Genomic DNA, 14982 nt, shown 5'->3' with positions numbered 1-14982 from the left:
AAAATAGCTAAATCAATAAATGGTTCTTTAAAAACCTTTCATCTATAAATTAAAACCACCTGTTATTTCAGATTAGATAATTTCTTATTTAACATACGGAACCTTGGACATTTATTTTTAGACAAATAAAATGGAAATTTGTACATTTTTTTTTTTAAGTCTGGTAGATTATTACTTGAGTGTTCACGCTACCTCAAGAAGTGCACTGTTTAATTCAGTTTTTTAAAGTATCGGAACGGGACTCGGTATCGGCAGATACTCAAAATCAGATGACTTGGAATCGGATCGGGGCCAAAAAAACCTGATTGGGACATCCCTACTGTGCACTCTGACTTCTCTTCTACTTTATACGAGGTCTGTCCATAAAGTAATGGTCCTTTTTATTTTTTTCAAAAACTATATGGATTTCATTCATATGTTTTTACATCAGACATGCTTGAACCCTCGTGCGCATGCGTGAGTTTTTCCCACGCCTGTCGGTGACGTCATTCACCTGTGAGCACACTTTGTGGAAGGAGTGGTCCCGCCCCCTCGTCGGATTTTCATTGTCTGGAAATGGCGGAATGAAAAGGACTTTTTTCCATCAGAATTTTTTCAGAAGCTGTTAGAGACAGGCACCTGGAAACCATTCGAAGAATGGAGAATACTCTTATACTCACTCGACTGGTAAGCACTGAAAGCCAAGATAGGCATGTCCCAACTTCTGGCAATCAGTCTGTGAGCAGGACTTTTATGGATTTTATTTAAACACATTTGTGAGAGAAGAAGCTGCTGCTGCCTCATAGTGCCTCTCTTCACCAGACAGCTCCACACAGAGAAGGAGCTGAGCTGCAATCAGCATTTTTTTCTGTGGTCTTTTTTTTTTCAGCATGTAGTTTTTACTGCATTAAGTACACGGTATAAAAACAATCCTGCGTGATTTATACTGCAGGAACAATGGAACACAGCAGGAATCATAAATTGGCTTCCGCGCCATGCCGGGTAATGCCTCTTTGCCCCGAGTTACGCCTCTTTGCCCTGACTTGTGCTGGAACCACTTCCTTTCTGCCTCGAGCACAGGACGCCAAAGAAATTAAACAGCTTTAATTTTTCGGCGCCCCACTTGTTTCCTCCTTTGCACCCCTCGCGCTGTGGTGGCGCCGAGCTGCATCGTCTCGGCACCGAGTTGCTTCCACACGGCGTCATCATAATGACGCACGGCACAACCGGGAGCAACCGGGAGCACCCCCGGTGTGAAAGGGGCTTAAGACTGTAGTTTTACTTTGGCCGTTTACTTGGAGCTCCTTTGTTCCTGTCTCACACTATTAAACACCTTTGGCCTAGGGGATGGGGGTACTTAGGTGTGGCCCCTGGTGGAAGAAGTCAATAAGTTTGCTGACTTGTCTGCGATTACAGTGTAAAAGCTATATTGTTATAATATAATAGTATAATGCGAGGTATTACAAGATACACAAAGTAACTTATTTCTCCTTTGTTTTAGTGATGAGCCTCAAGAATCTCCACCTACATCTCCTGTCCAGCCAACCCCCCACCCCTCCTCCTCCTGTCAGGACGAGTGCCTTTTTTAATTTATTGAAATTTTTTTTTTTTTTTTTTTTTTTTTTAAACTTACCGTTTTTACTACATACATACACGTCATGCCCTGTGTTCTGCAGCACATCAACGGAGACTTAAATTAATGTACGGTAGTAACGCTTGTTTGACATGGGCCATGTCCAATATTGTAATTCCAACAGTGGACATTGGCGCATATGTAGAGTCTTTTGTCAATGACGTCAACCCTGAGTGGAAAATACCCGGATATTCTACAAAGATGGTGGCCCGCGGGCACTCGGGAGAGCGTGAAGTTCAAATGTCTGATAAAGCTATGTACTTGCAGTACTAGTGTAAAAAGTGTGGAGTATCAGCTCTCTGGTATGTTTCTTATAGGAAAGTATTGCATTTCTCACTGTTTAATGTTCCCCTTTAACCAGGACTCTTGTCTGTTGCGGGCAAGAAAGAATCATCCCTTTCACACCAGCGTTTTTATTCGTTTCTCATTACGTGCCTTTTTATGAGGCAGCGCAATGCGCACAACAACAGCTGTCTCGCGTGGACTGGACCATTAATATCTTCCACTTTGATATATATATATATATATATCCTTGTGTGTTGTTGTGGAACTTGAGTGATTAAACTTCGCTCCTCCAAATGCTGCCACCATTTCTGTCCATCTGTTACAGACTATGCATCTCCTCTGGGCTGCAGGGTCGACCAATGAGACGCTCCCTCTCCCTCTCCGCTCGAGCCGGCTGCTCTTCTGGCCCAGTTGTGAACATCCAGGAGTTCGCTTGCTTTGGACTGTCTGCTGGAGCATGTTTAAAGCTGGTTTCCATAGAAAATCACAAATACAAGCTCCCCTACTATGAGAAAACAACGGTAGCATGAAGCTGTGTGCAAACTTCTCAACTAAATTATCCTGGTACTTGTAGCTCATTTTACAAGTAAAAACTCAATTTCTGTTGAAATTTGCTGAATCCCCGACCACGTGAAAGCATAAGTGAAATGGAAACATACACCAATGCGGAAATGGTGCAGCTGTTGCCATGACAGTCGCACAACAATGACATCACACCCTAGACAAGCTCCTTGATTGACTGATTTTGTTTAGTAAGTTCAATGTAAGTACATCAGATACAGTGAAGAAAATAAGTATTTGAACACCATGTGATGTGGTGGCCAAGTGGTTAGTGCGCTTGGTTTCAGTGCAGAAGGTTCCCGGTTCATATCCCACCCTTGCCACATTTCTCCATGTGAAGTGGAGTTGCATCAGGAAGGGCATCCGGTGTAAAACCTGCGCCAATTCAACATGCAGATCCACCTTGGATTTGCTGTGGTGACCCCGAGTGCAAACAAGGGAGCAGCCAAAGGGACTTACTTTTTCCCCACTTAGAAATCATGGAGGGGTCTGAAATTTTCATCTTAGGTGCATGTCCACTGTGAGAGACATAATCAAAAAAAAAAAATCCAGAAATCACAATGTATGATTTTTTAATTTCTTTGTATGATACTGCTGCAAATAAGTATTTCAACACCTGCGAATCAGCAGAAATTCTGGCCCTCAAAGACCTGTTAGTCCGCCTCTAAAAAGTCCACCTCCACTCCACTTCTTATTCCAAATTAGAAGCACCTATTTGAGGTTGTTAGCTGCATAAAGACACCTGTCCACCCCACACAATCAGTAAGACTCCAACTACTAACATGGCTAAGACCAAAGAGCTGTCCAAAGACACCAGAGACAAAATTGTAGACCTCCACAAGGCTGGAAAGGGCTACGGGGCAATTGCCAAGCAACTTGGTGAAAAAAGATCAACTGTTGTAGCAATTATTAGAAAATGGAAGAAGCTAAACATGACTGTCAATCTCCCTCAGACTGGGGCTCCATGCAAGATCCCACCTCGTGGCGTATCAATGACCCTAAGAAAGGTGAGGAATCAGCCCAGAACTGCACGGGAGGAGCTGCTCAATGACCTGAAGCGAGCTGCAACACTGTTTCCAAGGTTACTGTGGGTAATACACTAAGACGTCACTGGTTAAAATCATGCATGGCACGGAAGGTTCCCCTGCTTAAATCAGCACACGTCCAGGCCCGTCTTAAGTTTACCCAGGACCATTTGGATGATCCAGGGGAGTCATGGGAGAAAGTTATGTGGTCAGATGAGACCAAAATAGAACTTTTTGGTCTTAATTCCACTCGCCGTGTTTGGAGGAAGAAGAATGCTGAGTACCATCCCAAAAACACCGTCCCTACTGTGACGCATGGGGTGGACTTCTCTACTATGGGGGTGGAAGCATCATGCTTTGGGGTGTTTTTCTGCACATGCATGGGACAGGACAACTGCAGTGTATTAAGGAGAGGATGACCGGGGCCATGCACTGCAAGATTTTGGGGAACAACCTCCTTTCCTCAGTTACAGCATTGAAGATGAGTCGTGGATGGGTCTTCCAACATGACACTGACCCAAAGCACACAGCCAGGATAACCAAGGAGTGGCTCCGTAAGAAGCATATCAAGGTTCTGGAGGGGCCTAGACAGTCTACAGACCTAAACCCAATAGAAAATCTTTGGAGGGAGCTCAAACTCCATGTTTCTCAGCGACAGCCCAGTAACCTGGCTGATCTAGAGAAGATCTATGTGGAGGAAATGGACCAAAATCCCTGCTGCAGTGTGTGCAAACCTGGTGAAAAAATACAGGAAACATTTGACCTCTGTAATTGCAAACAAAGGCTACATTGTGATTTCCGATTTTTTTTTTTTTTTTTTTTTTTAAGATTATGTCTCTCACAGTGGACATGCACCTAAGAGGAAAATTTCAGACCCCTCCATGATTTCTAAGTGGGAGAACTTGCAAAATCGCAAGGTGTTCATATACTTATTTTCCTCACTGTAATGATATATGGATGGCACAAGAAAGTGTCATCCAGCATTTTTTAATCAAATCTATGATTTTATATCTAATTGTCCAATATTTTGGAAATGTGTATGTAAATGGTAAGAATATCATGGTTAATTCCAGAGCCATTTGGCATATTTAGAGTGTAGATTGTTGCGCATTGTCCAATAAATAACATAAGAAGAACTTGGTGTTGGAGATTTTATGTCTTATGTCGCTTATGTTGTAGACTGAAGTTGCAGGAAATGGCCTCCATTTGTACTCGGGGGTCGAAAAACATCTTTTAACCTACTTGCACTGGTGCTAGTAACAAAAAAAAAAAAAAAAATTACTTGCACCAAAAAAGTTACTTGCACAACCAAAAGTCAGTCTTATATTAACATTAAAACTTCTCCTCTGATGTGTCAGACTCTTCTTCTCTGGGGAGAGTTTGAGAGGAGAGCAGCAGCAGACAGTTTTTTTTGTCATGTGCACGCGCAAACAAATCGTCCGTGAAGATTTTATTTATTAACTACACAGATGTATAATAAAACAAATGGTGACTGGTTTATAACACAATTATGACAGAGTTTGAGGGGAGAGAGAGCAAGGAACTTCGGAGCCCTGGAAGTCTCATCGCAAAATGTTTTGCATGTGTAGAGAATGTGCGCAGGTTTTATTATATTGTGCGCTCATTTTGTTATACTGTGCACACGTTTTAAACATTGAGTAAAACAAGGGCACAACCTACTTAAATGGGGCCACAATTTGTAAAACGTGCACTCAATATTGTCTTGACACATAAATGTTGACTATTAGTCAACAAACCAGCAGACAGTATAATACATTTCCCCATTAGAAATGGATCTGGTCAGAGTGTATCATCATGATTTGGGTGTACAAGGACATTTAGAGAACTCCAACTACCCAGCATGGCATCATCTGGAGTTTAAGCACATTAAAAAGGATGCTGAGGGCGAAGCGTCTCCCCGTCGTGAGGATGACAGTTTAAGTCATATTATGGAGTTCATAATATGGAAAACGTGTACACGAATTATCACGGCCAGGAAAACGTGCGCACATTTTATTAATTTGAGAGCACGTTTTATTAATTCGTGGGCTCAATTAAAATAAAATGTGTGCACAAATTATCATGGCCAGAAAAAAAATATCACTTTAAGTGACCTCTCCCGGGTTCTGTAAGGAACCGCAGCGGCAGCCAGGTTTTTTTTTTCCCACGTGCGCGTGTAACGGAGGCCAGCAGGTGTCGCTGTGCAGATGTAGTTAGTAAACCTCACTCCCAACAGCTCAAAAGGATTCTCTGGTCACAAGGCCAGAGCCCTAGGTTTCAGCCTTCTGGTTAGAGAGCTGACTCCCATGCCGGAGCTCGTGAGTTCGCGTCCCGAGGGGAGCGAATGGGCAGAGTCATAACACAACGCAGAATGCAGCCGCTACATGCGCAAACTAACCATCCGTGAAGATAATTTTATTAACTACACAGATATATAATAAAACAAATGGTGACTGGTTTATAACACAATGATGACAGAGTTTGAGGGGGGAGAGAGAGAGGAACCGCAGCGGCAGCCAGTTTTATTTTTCTTTTCTTTGTTTACATGTGCGCGCGCGAACGGGACAGGAGGTCCTCAAACTGGAACTCCTGCAGCTCCAGTTATTTGCTGCAGCAGCAAATAATGAAACTCCCTGAATTGGGAACATCTCATGAGGATGTTGTGAACCCAGGGACGGCGCCGCTGGCGACATTTGTCAGCTTTCCACAACAAATGGAGCACAGCAACTCGCTCCGTGTGTGAGAGTCATAAAATGCAGAGAAGATGAAGACAACACACTGGAAATGATTTTTTTTCCTTATTTATTCTTTTATTGGTTCATTCTACTGGTGCTTATAGTTGATAAAACTTGGACAAAGTTACTTGCACCAGTGCTAGTGCAGTATAAAATTATGTGCACTGCTCGAATAATACGTGCACAAACTAGCACATGCACGTACTATTTTGACCCCGGTACTTGAAACAGTCAACATGCCATAGCTTCCAACGGAGGAGAACTGACTCCCTCCTCAGTTGATAGTTGCCAACAGCACCGCTATACTAAAAATTTCTGAGAACCCTGTGTAGTATTCGCACCGAGTGAAATTCTTATGGTAAATAAATAAAACTCTATTAAAACAGAAGCAGTTTAATATTTTGCCATCTAAAACATACAGAACCATAACTCAAAACAATCATGCGCACTAAATTGTGATTGTGTACTGTTACACTGCTAATACTTGCGGAAAATTGCACTTGAACTGTTTTTAAATAAGTTTATGGCTGGGCCACCAAAAATGTAGCCCGACTAAAAAATTCAAGATTCTGGAGGCCTGTGGGAGCCAGTACTTGAAAACAACAGCTTCCGTCCCCGCCATGAAAAACGCTTAAGTGAAATATGGCACAAGATGAATGCATTTTTTTTTTTTAAACATACTTGAGCTGCTGTACTGCGGTCATACATGACAATAATGCAGTTGCTCCTTACATGCAATACAACATGCATTTGTCTACGATCCTGGCATAATGTGCATGTACTGTATGGCCGACTGTATCCAAATGCCACCAACCCTAACCATGTTAGAGAAAGCAAAGCCACCTTGACAACAGCACGAATTTTGGCTCAGCACTGCAAAACTCAACTTGATTTATAGATCACTTTTGAACAGCCAAAACTGAAACAAAGTGCTGTACATGAAATTCATAAAAACAACAAAGCAACCGAACAACAATAAAAACAACAATAAACAAGCAAAACAGACAAAGAGGCCTGTCTAATGTGCAAAGGTAGAGCATTCCAAATTTTTGGAGCTGCAACAGAAAATTATCAATCCCGTCTGAGCGTTTGCTTGGACCTCGGTACCTCAAGAACCAGCTGATCAGCTGACTGTAGGCAGTGTGCAGGGCGTAGGGGTGAAGCAGCTCAGAGAGGTAAGGCAGGGCAAGGCCATTTAAAGATTTAAAAACAAATAAAATAATCTTAAAATGAACTCTAAAGTGCACAAGCAGCCAGTGGAGGGAGGCCAGGATCGGTGTAATGTGCTCCCTCTGTCGTACCGCAGACTTAGAGGAACGGCAGCATTCTGAACTAATTGGAGACGTGCAAGGGAGGACTGGCTGCTAACTCCAAAGTAAAGTGCATTACAGTAATCCACCCGAGAGGTGACGAAGGCATGATTACTGTTTCAAAGTACTGATGTGTGAGAAAAGGCTTCACCTTAGCAAGCTGCCTGAGCTGAAAGAAACTAGACCTAACTACTACACTAATTTGGTGTCCATCTTAAAAGCCAAATTAGGTCAAGGTCAGGTTTATTTATAAAGCACATTTACAAACAGTCAACACTGCCCCAAAGTGCTGTACAATAAAAGGAATTAAAATTATAAAGTTAAATACAAGAACAAAATAAATCAACAAAACAGTAAAAAAAAATATGTGGCAGTGTTCAGCTCATCTTGTGTTAAAAGCCAGTGCAAAAAGATATGTCTTTAAAAGAGTTTTAAAAGAGTCAATTGAAGGAGCCAGTTGGACATTCAATGGCAGAGAGTTCCAGAGCTTAGGCCCCGCAACAGCAAAGGCTCTGTCTCCCCTGGTCCTTAGCTTAAGCCCCGTTTACACACAGACGGTAAGAGCTCCCGGAAGCGGCCCGGAAGAGTTTTTGGCCGTCTTAAGAATCACACGCCGTTGTTAACTCCAGCACTAGGGGGCGTGGTTTAGTTCCAGCTTTACCGGGAATCGCTCCCGGAATTATTCAACATGTCGAATAATTCTGGGAACGCTCCCGGAGACCTCCCGTGATGACGAACAACGGCATGTGATACTTTATAATCGCCGTTTCATCCTGCCGCTTCCTGTAGTGCCGCAGTTCTCGTCGCGCCACAATGACCAAGCAGGGACTGAATATGTAGTGACGTGGAGATGTCTGGAGTTTGAAGATGTGAACATGTCCTGTATCTGGTAGCAGCCTGTGAGCAGGACTTATGTCTCTTTTGTCCTTTATTTTACAATAATGACAGTTTTTGGAGCGAGCAGCAGCACCACAGCAGCATGGAGCGGAGGTTCTTTTAAATTTTATTTTACGTGCGTGCGAATCGTCCTGGAGATTATTTTACTTATTAGCTACACAGCTGTATAATGAAGGAAACGGTGACTGGCTTCTAAACACAATTATGAGAGTTTTTTGGGGGATAGAGCGAGCTGCAGCCAGCAGCAAACAGCAGCCGGGAGCGGCCTTTCTTTTTTTCTTTCATTTTTTTTACGTGCGCGCGCAAGAGAATCGTCTGTAGAGAATATTTTATTAATTAACTACACAGATGTATAATAAAACAAATGTGACTGCCTTCTAAACACAATTATGACAGAGGTTTTTGGGGGAAAGAGCGAGCTGCAGCAAGCAACGGACTTTATTTATTTTATTTTTTTTTTTATTGTTTACATGTGCGCACGTGAACGGGACAGTTGATCCTCAAACTGGCTCCTGCAGAGGCCGAAGGACCGCTGAAAGCATCCGTCATCCAGATACAGCTCCTGGAGCAAATAATAATAATGATACTCTCTGTATTGGGAGCTTTCCACAGCAACTTGCTCCGTGTGATCAAGGTCCGTCATATTAATTTTGACTGACAACCGGAGCCGGCGAGCTCCACCCCTTTCCTCCGCGAAAACAGCCGGAACTACCGCGAACTTCGGTCTACGTACTACTCGCCGACAAAACCGTCTGTGTTGTAAACCAGCCTTTAGATCTGGGACAGACCAGTAAACTCTGGTCCGCGGAGCGCAGAGCTCTTCCTGGAGTGTGCAATGACAGCATATCAGATAAATAAAATGGGGCTTGACCGTATTAGTAACAGTACTCTTCGCATAAGCTGTCAATGGACCCAAATCAACAGGGGAAGGTACAAAGGAGCTGCTAGGGCCAAACACAATCACCTCTGTTTTCTTCTCATTACAATTTAGGAAATTTAGGGCCATCCAGGCCTGAATATCCTCAAGACATAACAGCAGAGGTTTGAGAGAAAAGGCATCACTTTTCCTCAAAGAGACATACGAAGTCTGTGATAAAAGTAACAGACCTTATTTTTTTCAAAAACCATATGGATTTGAATCACGTGTGATTACATCAGACATGCTTGAGCCCTCATGGGCATGCGAGAGTTTTTTCACGCCTGTCGGTTACATTATTCGCCTGTGGGCAGTCTTTGAGGAGGGGCCCACCCTCTCGTCATTTTTTCATTGTTTAGGAATGGCTCAGAGACTGCTGCTTTGTTTGATAAAAATTTTTTCAAAAACTGTAAGGCACAACTGAGTGGACACCATTCGATAAATTCAGCTGGTTTTCGGTAAAAATTTTAACGGCTGATGAGAGATTTTGGTCTGTAGTGTCGCTTTAAGGACGGCCCACGGCGCCTGACGGCAATGTGCACTTCGAGACGGCAGCGTCTCGCCATTTCAAGTTGAAAACTTCCACATTTCAGGCTCTGTTGACCCAGTAAGTCGTCAGAGAACTTTCAGAAGAAGTCGGCATGAGGAGTTTATTCGGACATTCCATTGTTAACGGACATTTTGTAATGAAAGAACGTGCGGGCAGAGTCGCATGTCGGGCTGGACCCGACCGCGGGGGGTCACGACAGGAAAAACACCTCCGTTGGAAACCTTAACGGGCAAGTTGGAACATGCCCAAGCTGTTAAACAATTTCTCAGTTACTCATTTGTTGAAAGCCATCAAAAGCCGCCTGAATTTTACAAATGGTTTTCAACATGGAGGTTTTTTTCCTGTCGCGGCGCACACAGATTTGCCCAGTCGTCACGGAAACGACTCGGCGAATATGCGCGCACGTCTTTCATTACAAAATGTCCTTAAACAGTGGAATGTCCGCATAAAGTCCTCATGTCGGCCTCTTCTGAATTTTCTCTGTTCTCTCACGACGTCCTGGGTGAATTAAACCTTAAATTAGGATGTTTTCAGGTCGAAACAGGCCGACGACGGCGCCTGGAAGCGCTGCGCGACGTCCCGCTCCGTGGGAAGTCCTTACACCGACAGAAACACCCCATAATCTATCATCAGCCATTAAACTTTTTAACGAAAACCAGCTTAATTTCTCGAATAGTGTCCACTCGAATATCCCTCACAGGTCCAGAAAAAATGTTGATAAAGCAACGCGCGCCGTCCGCAGCGGCTATTAGACAAACAGCTTCCAACGGCGGGGTGGAGCACTCCTCACTCAAGGCCTGCCCACAGGCGAATGACATCACTGACATACGTGAAAAAACTCACGCATGCGGACGAGGGTTCAAGCATGTCTGACGTAAAAACATATGAATCAAATCCATTTATTTTTTGAAAAAAATAAAAAGGACCGCTTTTTTCATCACAGACCTCGTATAACTGGCTGTCAACAGCATAACAATGAAAAGCGACACCATGTTTTCTGAGGACAGACCCTAGGGGAAGCATGTACAGGGAGAAAAGCAAGGGTCCTAAAATAGAACCCTGTGAGACCCCGTGTAAAAGTGGAGCGGAGGAGGATTCACAAACCCCAAGACCAACGCGCATAGTCCGGTCTGCTAAACAGGACCGGAACCCGTCCAGGGCACTACCACCAACGCCCACTAGCTTCTGCAGATTTAACAGGATAGTGTGGTCTACAGTGTCAAAGGCAGCAGTCAAGTCAAGCAAGAGCAACATCGTTGCCACTATCATTTGCCATTAACTTTTTTTTTAAAAAGGACAGTATCTGTGCTATGCAATGTTTTAAAACCAGACTGAAAAACCTCCATGATGTTGTGTTCTTCAAGGAAGGTTTTCAAGTTGTGCATAGACAATTTTCTCTAGAATTTTAGAAATAAATGGCAGCTTGGAGATTGGCCTGAAATTTGCTAAAACTGTGCTATCAAGGCCAGGCTTCTTGAGCAGAGGTTGTATTACCGCATGTTTAAGCTTACAGGGACAACACCAGAGGACAGGCTGCTATTTATAATGGTGAGAACCGACTGCCCTAATGTAGCAAAAACTTCTTTAAGGAAGTGGGGAGGGACCACATCATGAGGGGAACCTGATGGTTATATGTGGGCCACCATATCACCCTCTGTGCAATTTGTTGTGCAAAAGTGTGTCATTAGATCAGGGGTGGGCAATCATGTGCCATAAAGGACCGAGACACTGCAGGTTTTCCGTGCAACCAATCACCTCAGCAGGTGATTTTATTAATGATCAGGTGTCTCAGCAGGTGATTTCATTGACAACCAGGTGTTTATGTTCAGAGGACAAGCTCACCAGCAACCCACCTGTTGAGGTGATTGGTTGCACGGAAAACCTGCAGTGTCTCGGCCCTCGATGCCCAACCCTGCATTAGATGGTACGCTTCAAAAGCCATCTTGACACTTGAACAAATTTGATCCCCGCACTGGCACACAATCTTGTGTGCCAATTAGACATGGGTCGAAAACCAGTTTCACAGTATACTGCGGTATGAAAAAGCCACGTATTAAAACCACTAAAATCTTCCGTTAGACCGTCCCTACGGTATGAGCGGGTTATGAGAATTCTTGACAGGCAGAGCGGAGGCGGCCACTGCTGCCCTTCCCCCGGCGCACATCTCTGTCTCTGTTTACAAAACAGGCAGCTAACGTTAGCTAGCTCTGCATCATGACTGAAGGAGGCGAAGCCTGCACTGAACTTTTCCCTCTGTCTAAAAGGACCAAGTCAACTTTTTTGTTTTATTTTCCGCAGAATAGCCCTTCAAACCAAAAACGGTGGCAACAAAGCACCGTAGCTATGGGCTGTGTCGGACGCGAAGCGATTCAAGATACTCATGTAACTCGCAAAGGATTACATGGAAGGAGTAAACATTATCCCATCTTTGAAACCACTGAGAAGTACAAGCGGCGGACTCGAGTTGTGCTTGTGGTCAACCAAATTTCTCCCACAGCCATGTCAAGAAGGACAAATACATCTATTCCAAGCACTTTGTTGGTGAAGCTGGGCCAAGTATAGGGCTGAAATGATTTATCGAGTAATTCGATTACAAAAAAAATGTTTGCGTCGAGGCTTCGTTTAAAGCTGTAGTACATACACCAAGCCTGTATGTGGCGCTGTAACGCTCCCACAAAAAACCACAGAAGAAGACCATAGCGCTAATCAATGTAGCAGGCGATGCTACAAGTTTACAAAGCCACACGATGAGTAAAATAAAGCCTTTTAAGAGAAAGGGTCCGCCCGTATCGTCTGAAACGGACTTATTGCGCATTTAAAGTGAAGCAGTGTGTTTGTATATATTAAATTAAAAAAAAAAAAGTTTTGCTCCACGGGCCGTTCTCCACCTCCGTAGATGAAGCGAAAGGACGCGCACTTTAAATGGGTCATGTTTAATGATTAAAAAAAAGGGTTAATAAAGATTTGGTAAGAGTTTTTAAATCAACAGGCAGCTTTTGTGGAAACGCTGCAATCCACAGTTGTTTTTCAAAGGCTCTGTTATTCACCAAGTATCCACAGAAAAATAATTTGTCTTTGGTTTGAGCTACACTCTGTTCGACATGTAGAAATATACACTAAACACTGAATGAAGCACAGTAATAAAAAGTGCAAATGAAATATGCAATAAAAAGGAAAAAAGAATGTCCTGTCCACAGACTGAAGATTTCATAGACTGCCTGGACTTATGGTCTGGCAAAGCTCTAAAACTTAATATGAAAAAATAAATAATAACATGGTAAAACAGAGAGCAGGAACACCCTAAACTTAAAAATCTGCATGATGGCACAGCAACATTGTGCCACTGCTTAGGGAGAGCCCTGCCACTACTGATATTGTTTAAAAACACAAAGGTACTTTTTATCCGATTACTTGATTAATCGATAAAATAATTGATTCCAAAAATATTCGATAGCTGCAGCCCTAGCCAAGTATGAACATCCAGATTTCCTGATGTTATTCCAGCCACGTTTCTCCCTAAGCAAGTAAGTCATGTTTCCCACGGGGCAGACGCTACATGTCTAAAAGAGAGACGACCATTTTGGTATTTTCTCTAAATTTAATCAGCAGTATAGTGCTCGTAGCGGTAGACATCGCATCAATTAGTGTGCCTGAATCACGCGCGCTTCATATGCAAATAGCCAAAATGTTGTTAAAGCACATTTTAAAGCTATACATAATACCGTGAAACCGCGGTATTTTTGCCCAGTTAACATACCATCCAAATCTCATACCGGCCCATGCCTAGTACCAAGGAGTAAACTTGTAAACTGTGTGAGGCCCTGTGTGCATTGACAGGCAGTGTTTGCGAATAGGATGCACAATGTTCACAGCTAGTTCATGCAAGTGGCACAAAATTTATTCATTCCAGAATAAATTAATAGACTATCAAATGACAAGGATCTATATCAGGTGTTATATAAAACAAATAACGAATGTTTTTTCATTTGTGTAAAAAAATATTTCATCTTTCATCTCATGAAATATTCTTACGATTCTACTCAAACATTCATTATTTGTACATTGACACTAGTATTGAACACCACAGTGGGATCTGAATATGTCTCTTCATTCCTAAAGCACATAGACTCCATTGTGTCAAACCAAACAGCTCAACGCCTTCACGGCGACGTGCAATGTTGTGTGAAACTGAATGAGTCATTTGTATTTTGAAGAAAAAAGGGGGGAGCGAGTTTCAGCTAAAACAAGGACTATGTAGAAGTCCAAAAGAGTCTTAAGACATATTTTTAAGAACCGTTTCCTTGTCATAAAGCCTATTGTTCACTCACAACAATGAACCGGGCGAACACGTCCCGGACAAAGCCAGAGCTGCTGCTGCTGAGACTCTGGTCGATCAGTGTTAGCCAATACGGCTAGCTCACGGAGAAAGAAGAAAGAAAAAAGGCAAAAAGCTAACGTTAGCCACACGGCAAACAACATAACCAGTGGAGGGAAACAAAATACCCGATATTGGCATTTTATTTGCGAATGATATGAGAATGTCCACCTTTAACGAACACCTGCTGACGGTTATGTGACAGCTGGAACCAACGCAACAAGGAAATTAGCCCCGTTAGCACATACACAAGACCAGCCAGCTAACCAGCTCACTTACAAACACAACAGGCTGACCTTCGCTGGGACGAATCCACGCACCACCCGTCCACACCTCACCGCAAACGGACACGAATAAGGCCGCACTCCGTGCTACTTCTCGGTGGTGCCTGGTGCTAACGGCCAGCTAGCCTCCTCCATTCTTCGCTGCTTTCTGCCTCCAAAACACCGGACGTGGAAACGACACCGCCCGCTTCAGAGCGCACACACTTCCGGGTCACCACCTACGAGGTCATGCACCCTGAAGCCAGGGAAGAAAAAAAAGGGCCCAGCAGGCTTCGACTAATTCAAACTTTATCAAAGCTGATGTTTTTGAGAGTATCGGAGTCGAACTATCAGCAGCAATCAATTTGCTGATTTCTCAACATTCTTTTTTAGAGCAACGTTGGACACCTTTTTTTCTGCCAGAAAAAAGTTATTTTCCTTGATACATGGCAA

At 43.3% G+C, this 14982-nt stretch overlaps 1 protein-coding gene across 6 annotated transcripts in view; it reads right to left on the bottom strand.

Annotated features, from left to right (window-relative positions):
- The window catches only part of csnk1g1 (casein kinase 1, gamma 1), a 135312-nt gene extending 120582 nt beyond the window's left edge, over positions 1–14730 (bottom strand). For 5 of the 6 annotated variants that reach the window (XM_034159975.1, XM_034159999.1, XM_034160007.1 and 2 more), the window contains exon 1: positions 14546–14730. The gene's annotated coding sequence lies outside the window, so the exon portion shown is untranslated. The remainder of the gene's footprint in view (positions 1–14545) is intronic. The other variant, XM_034159982.1, reaches the window with a different exon arrangement.
- Between the last annotated feature and the right edge of the window lie 252 nt (positions 14731–14982).

The sequence above is a fragment of the Thalassophryne amazonica genome, chromosome 2, assembly GCF_902500255.1.
Source record: "Thalassophryne amazonica chromosome 2, fThaAma1.1, whole genome shotgun sequence".
Taxonomy (NCBI): Eukaryota; Metazoa; Chordata; class Actinopteri; order Batrachoidiformes; family Batrachoididae; genus Thalassophryne; species Thalassophryne amazonica.
Note: the sequence above shows the minus strand (reverse complement) of the source record. Positions and strands in the feature narration are given on the sequence as shown.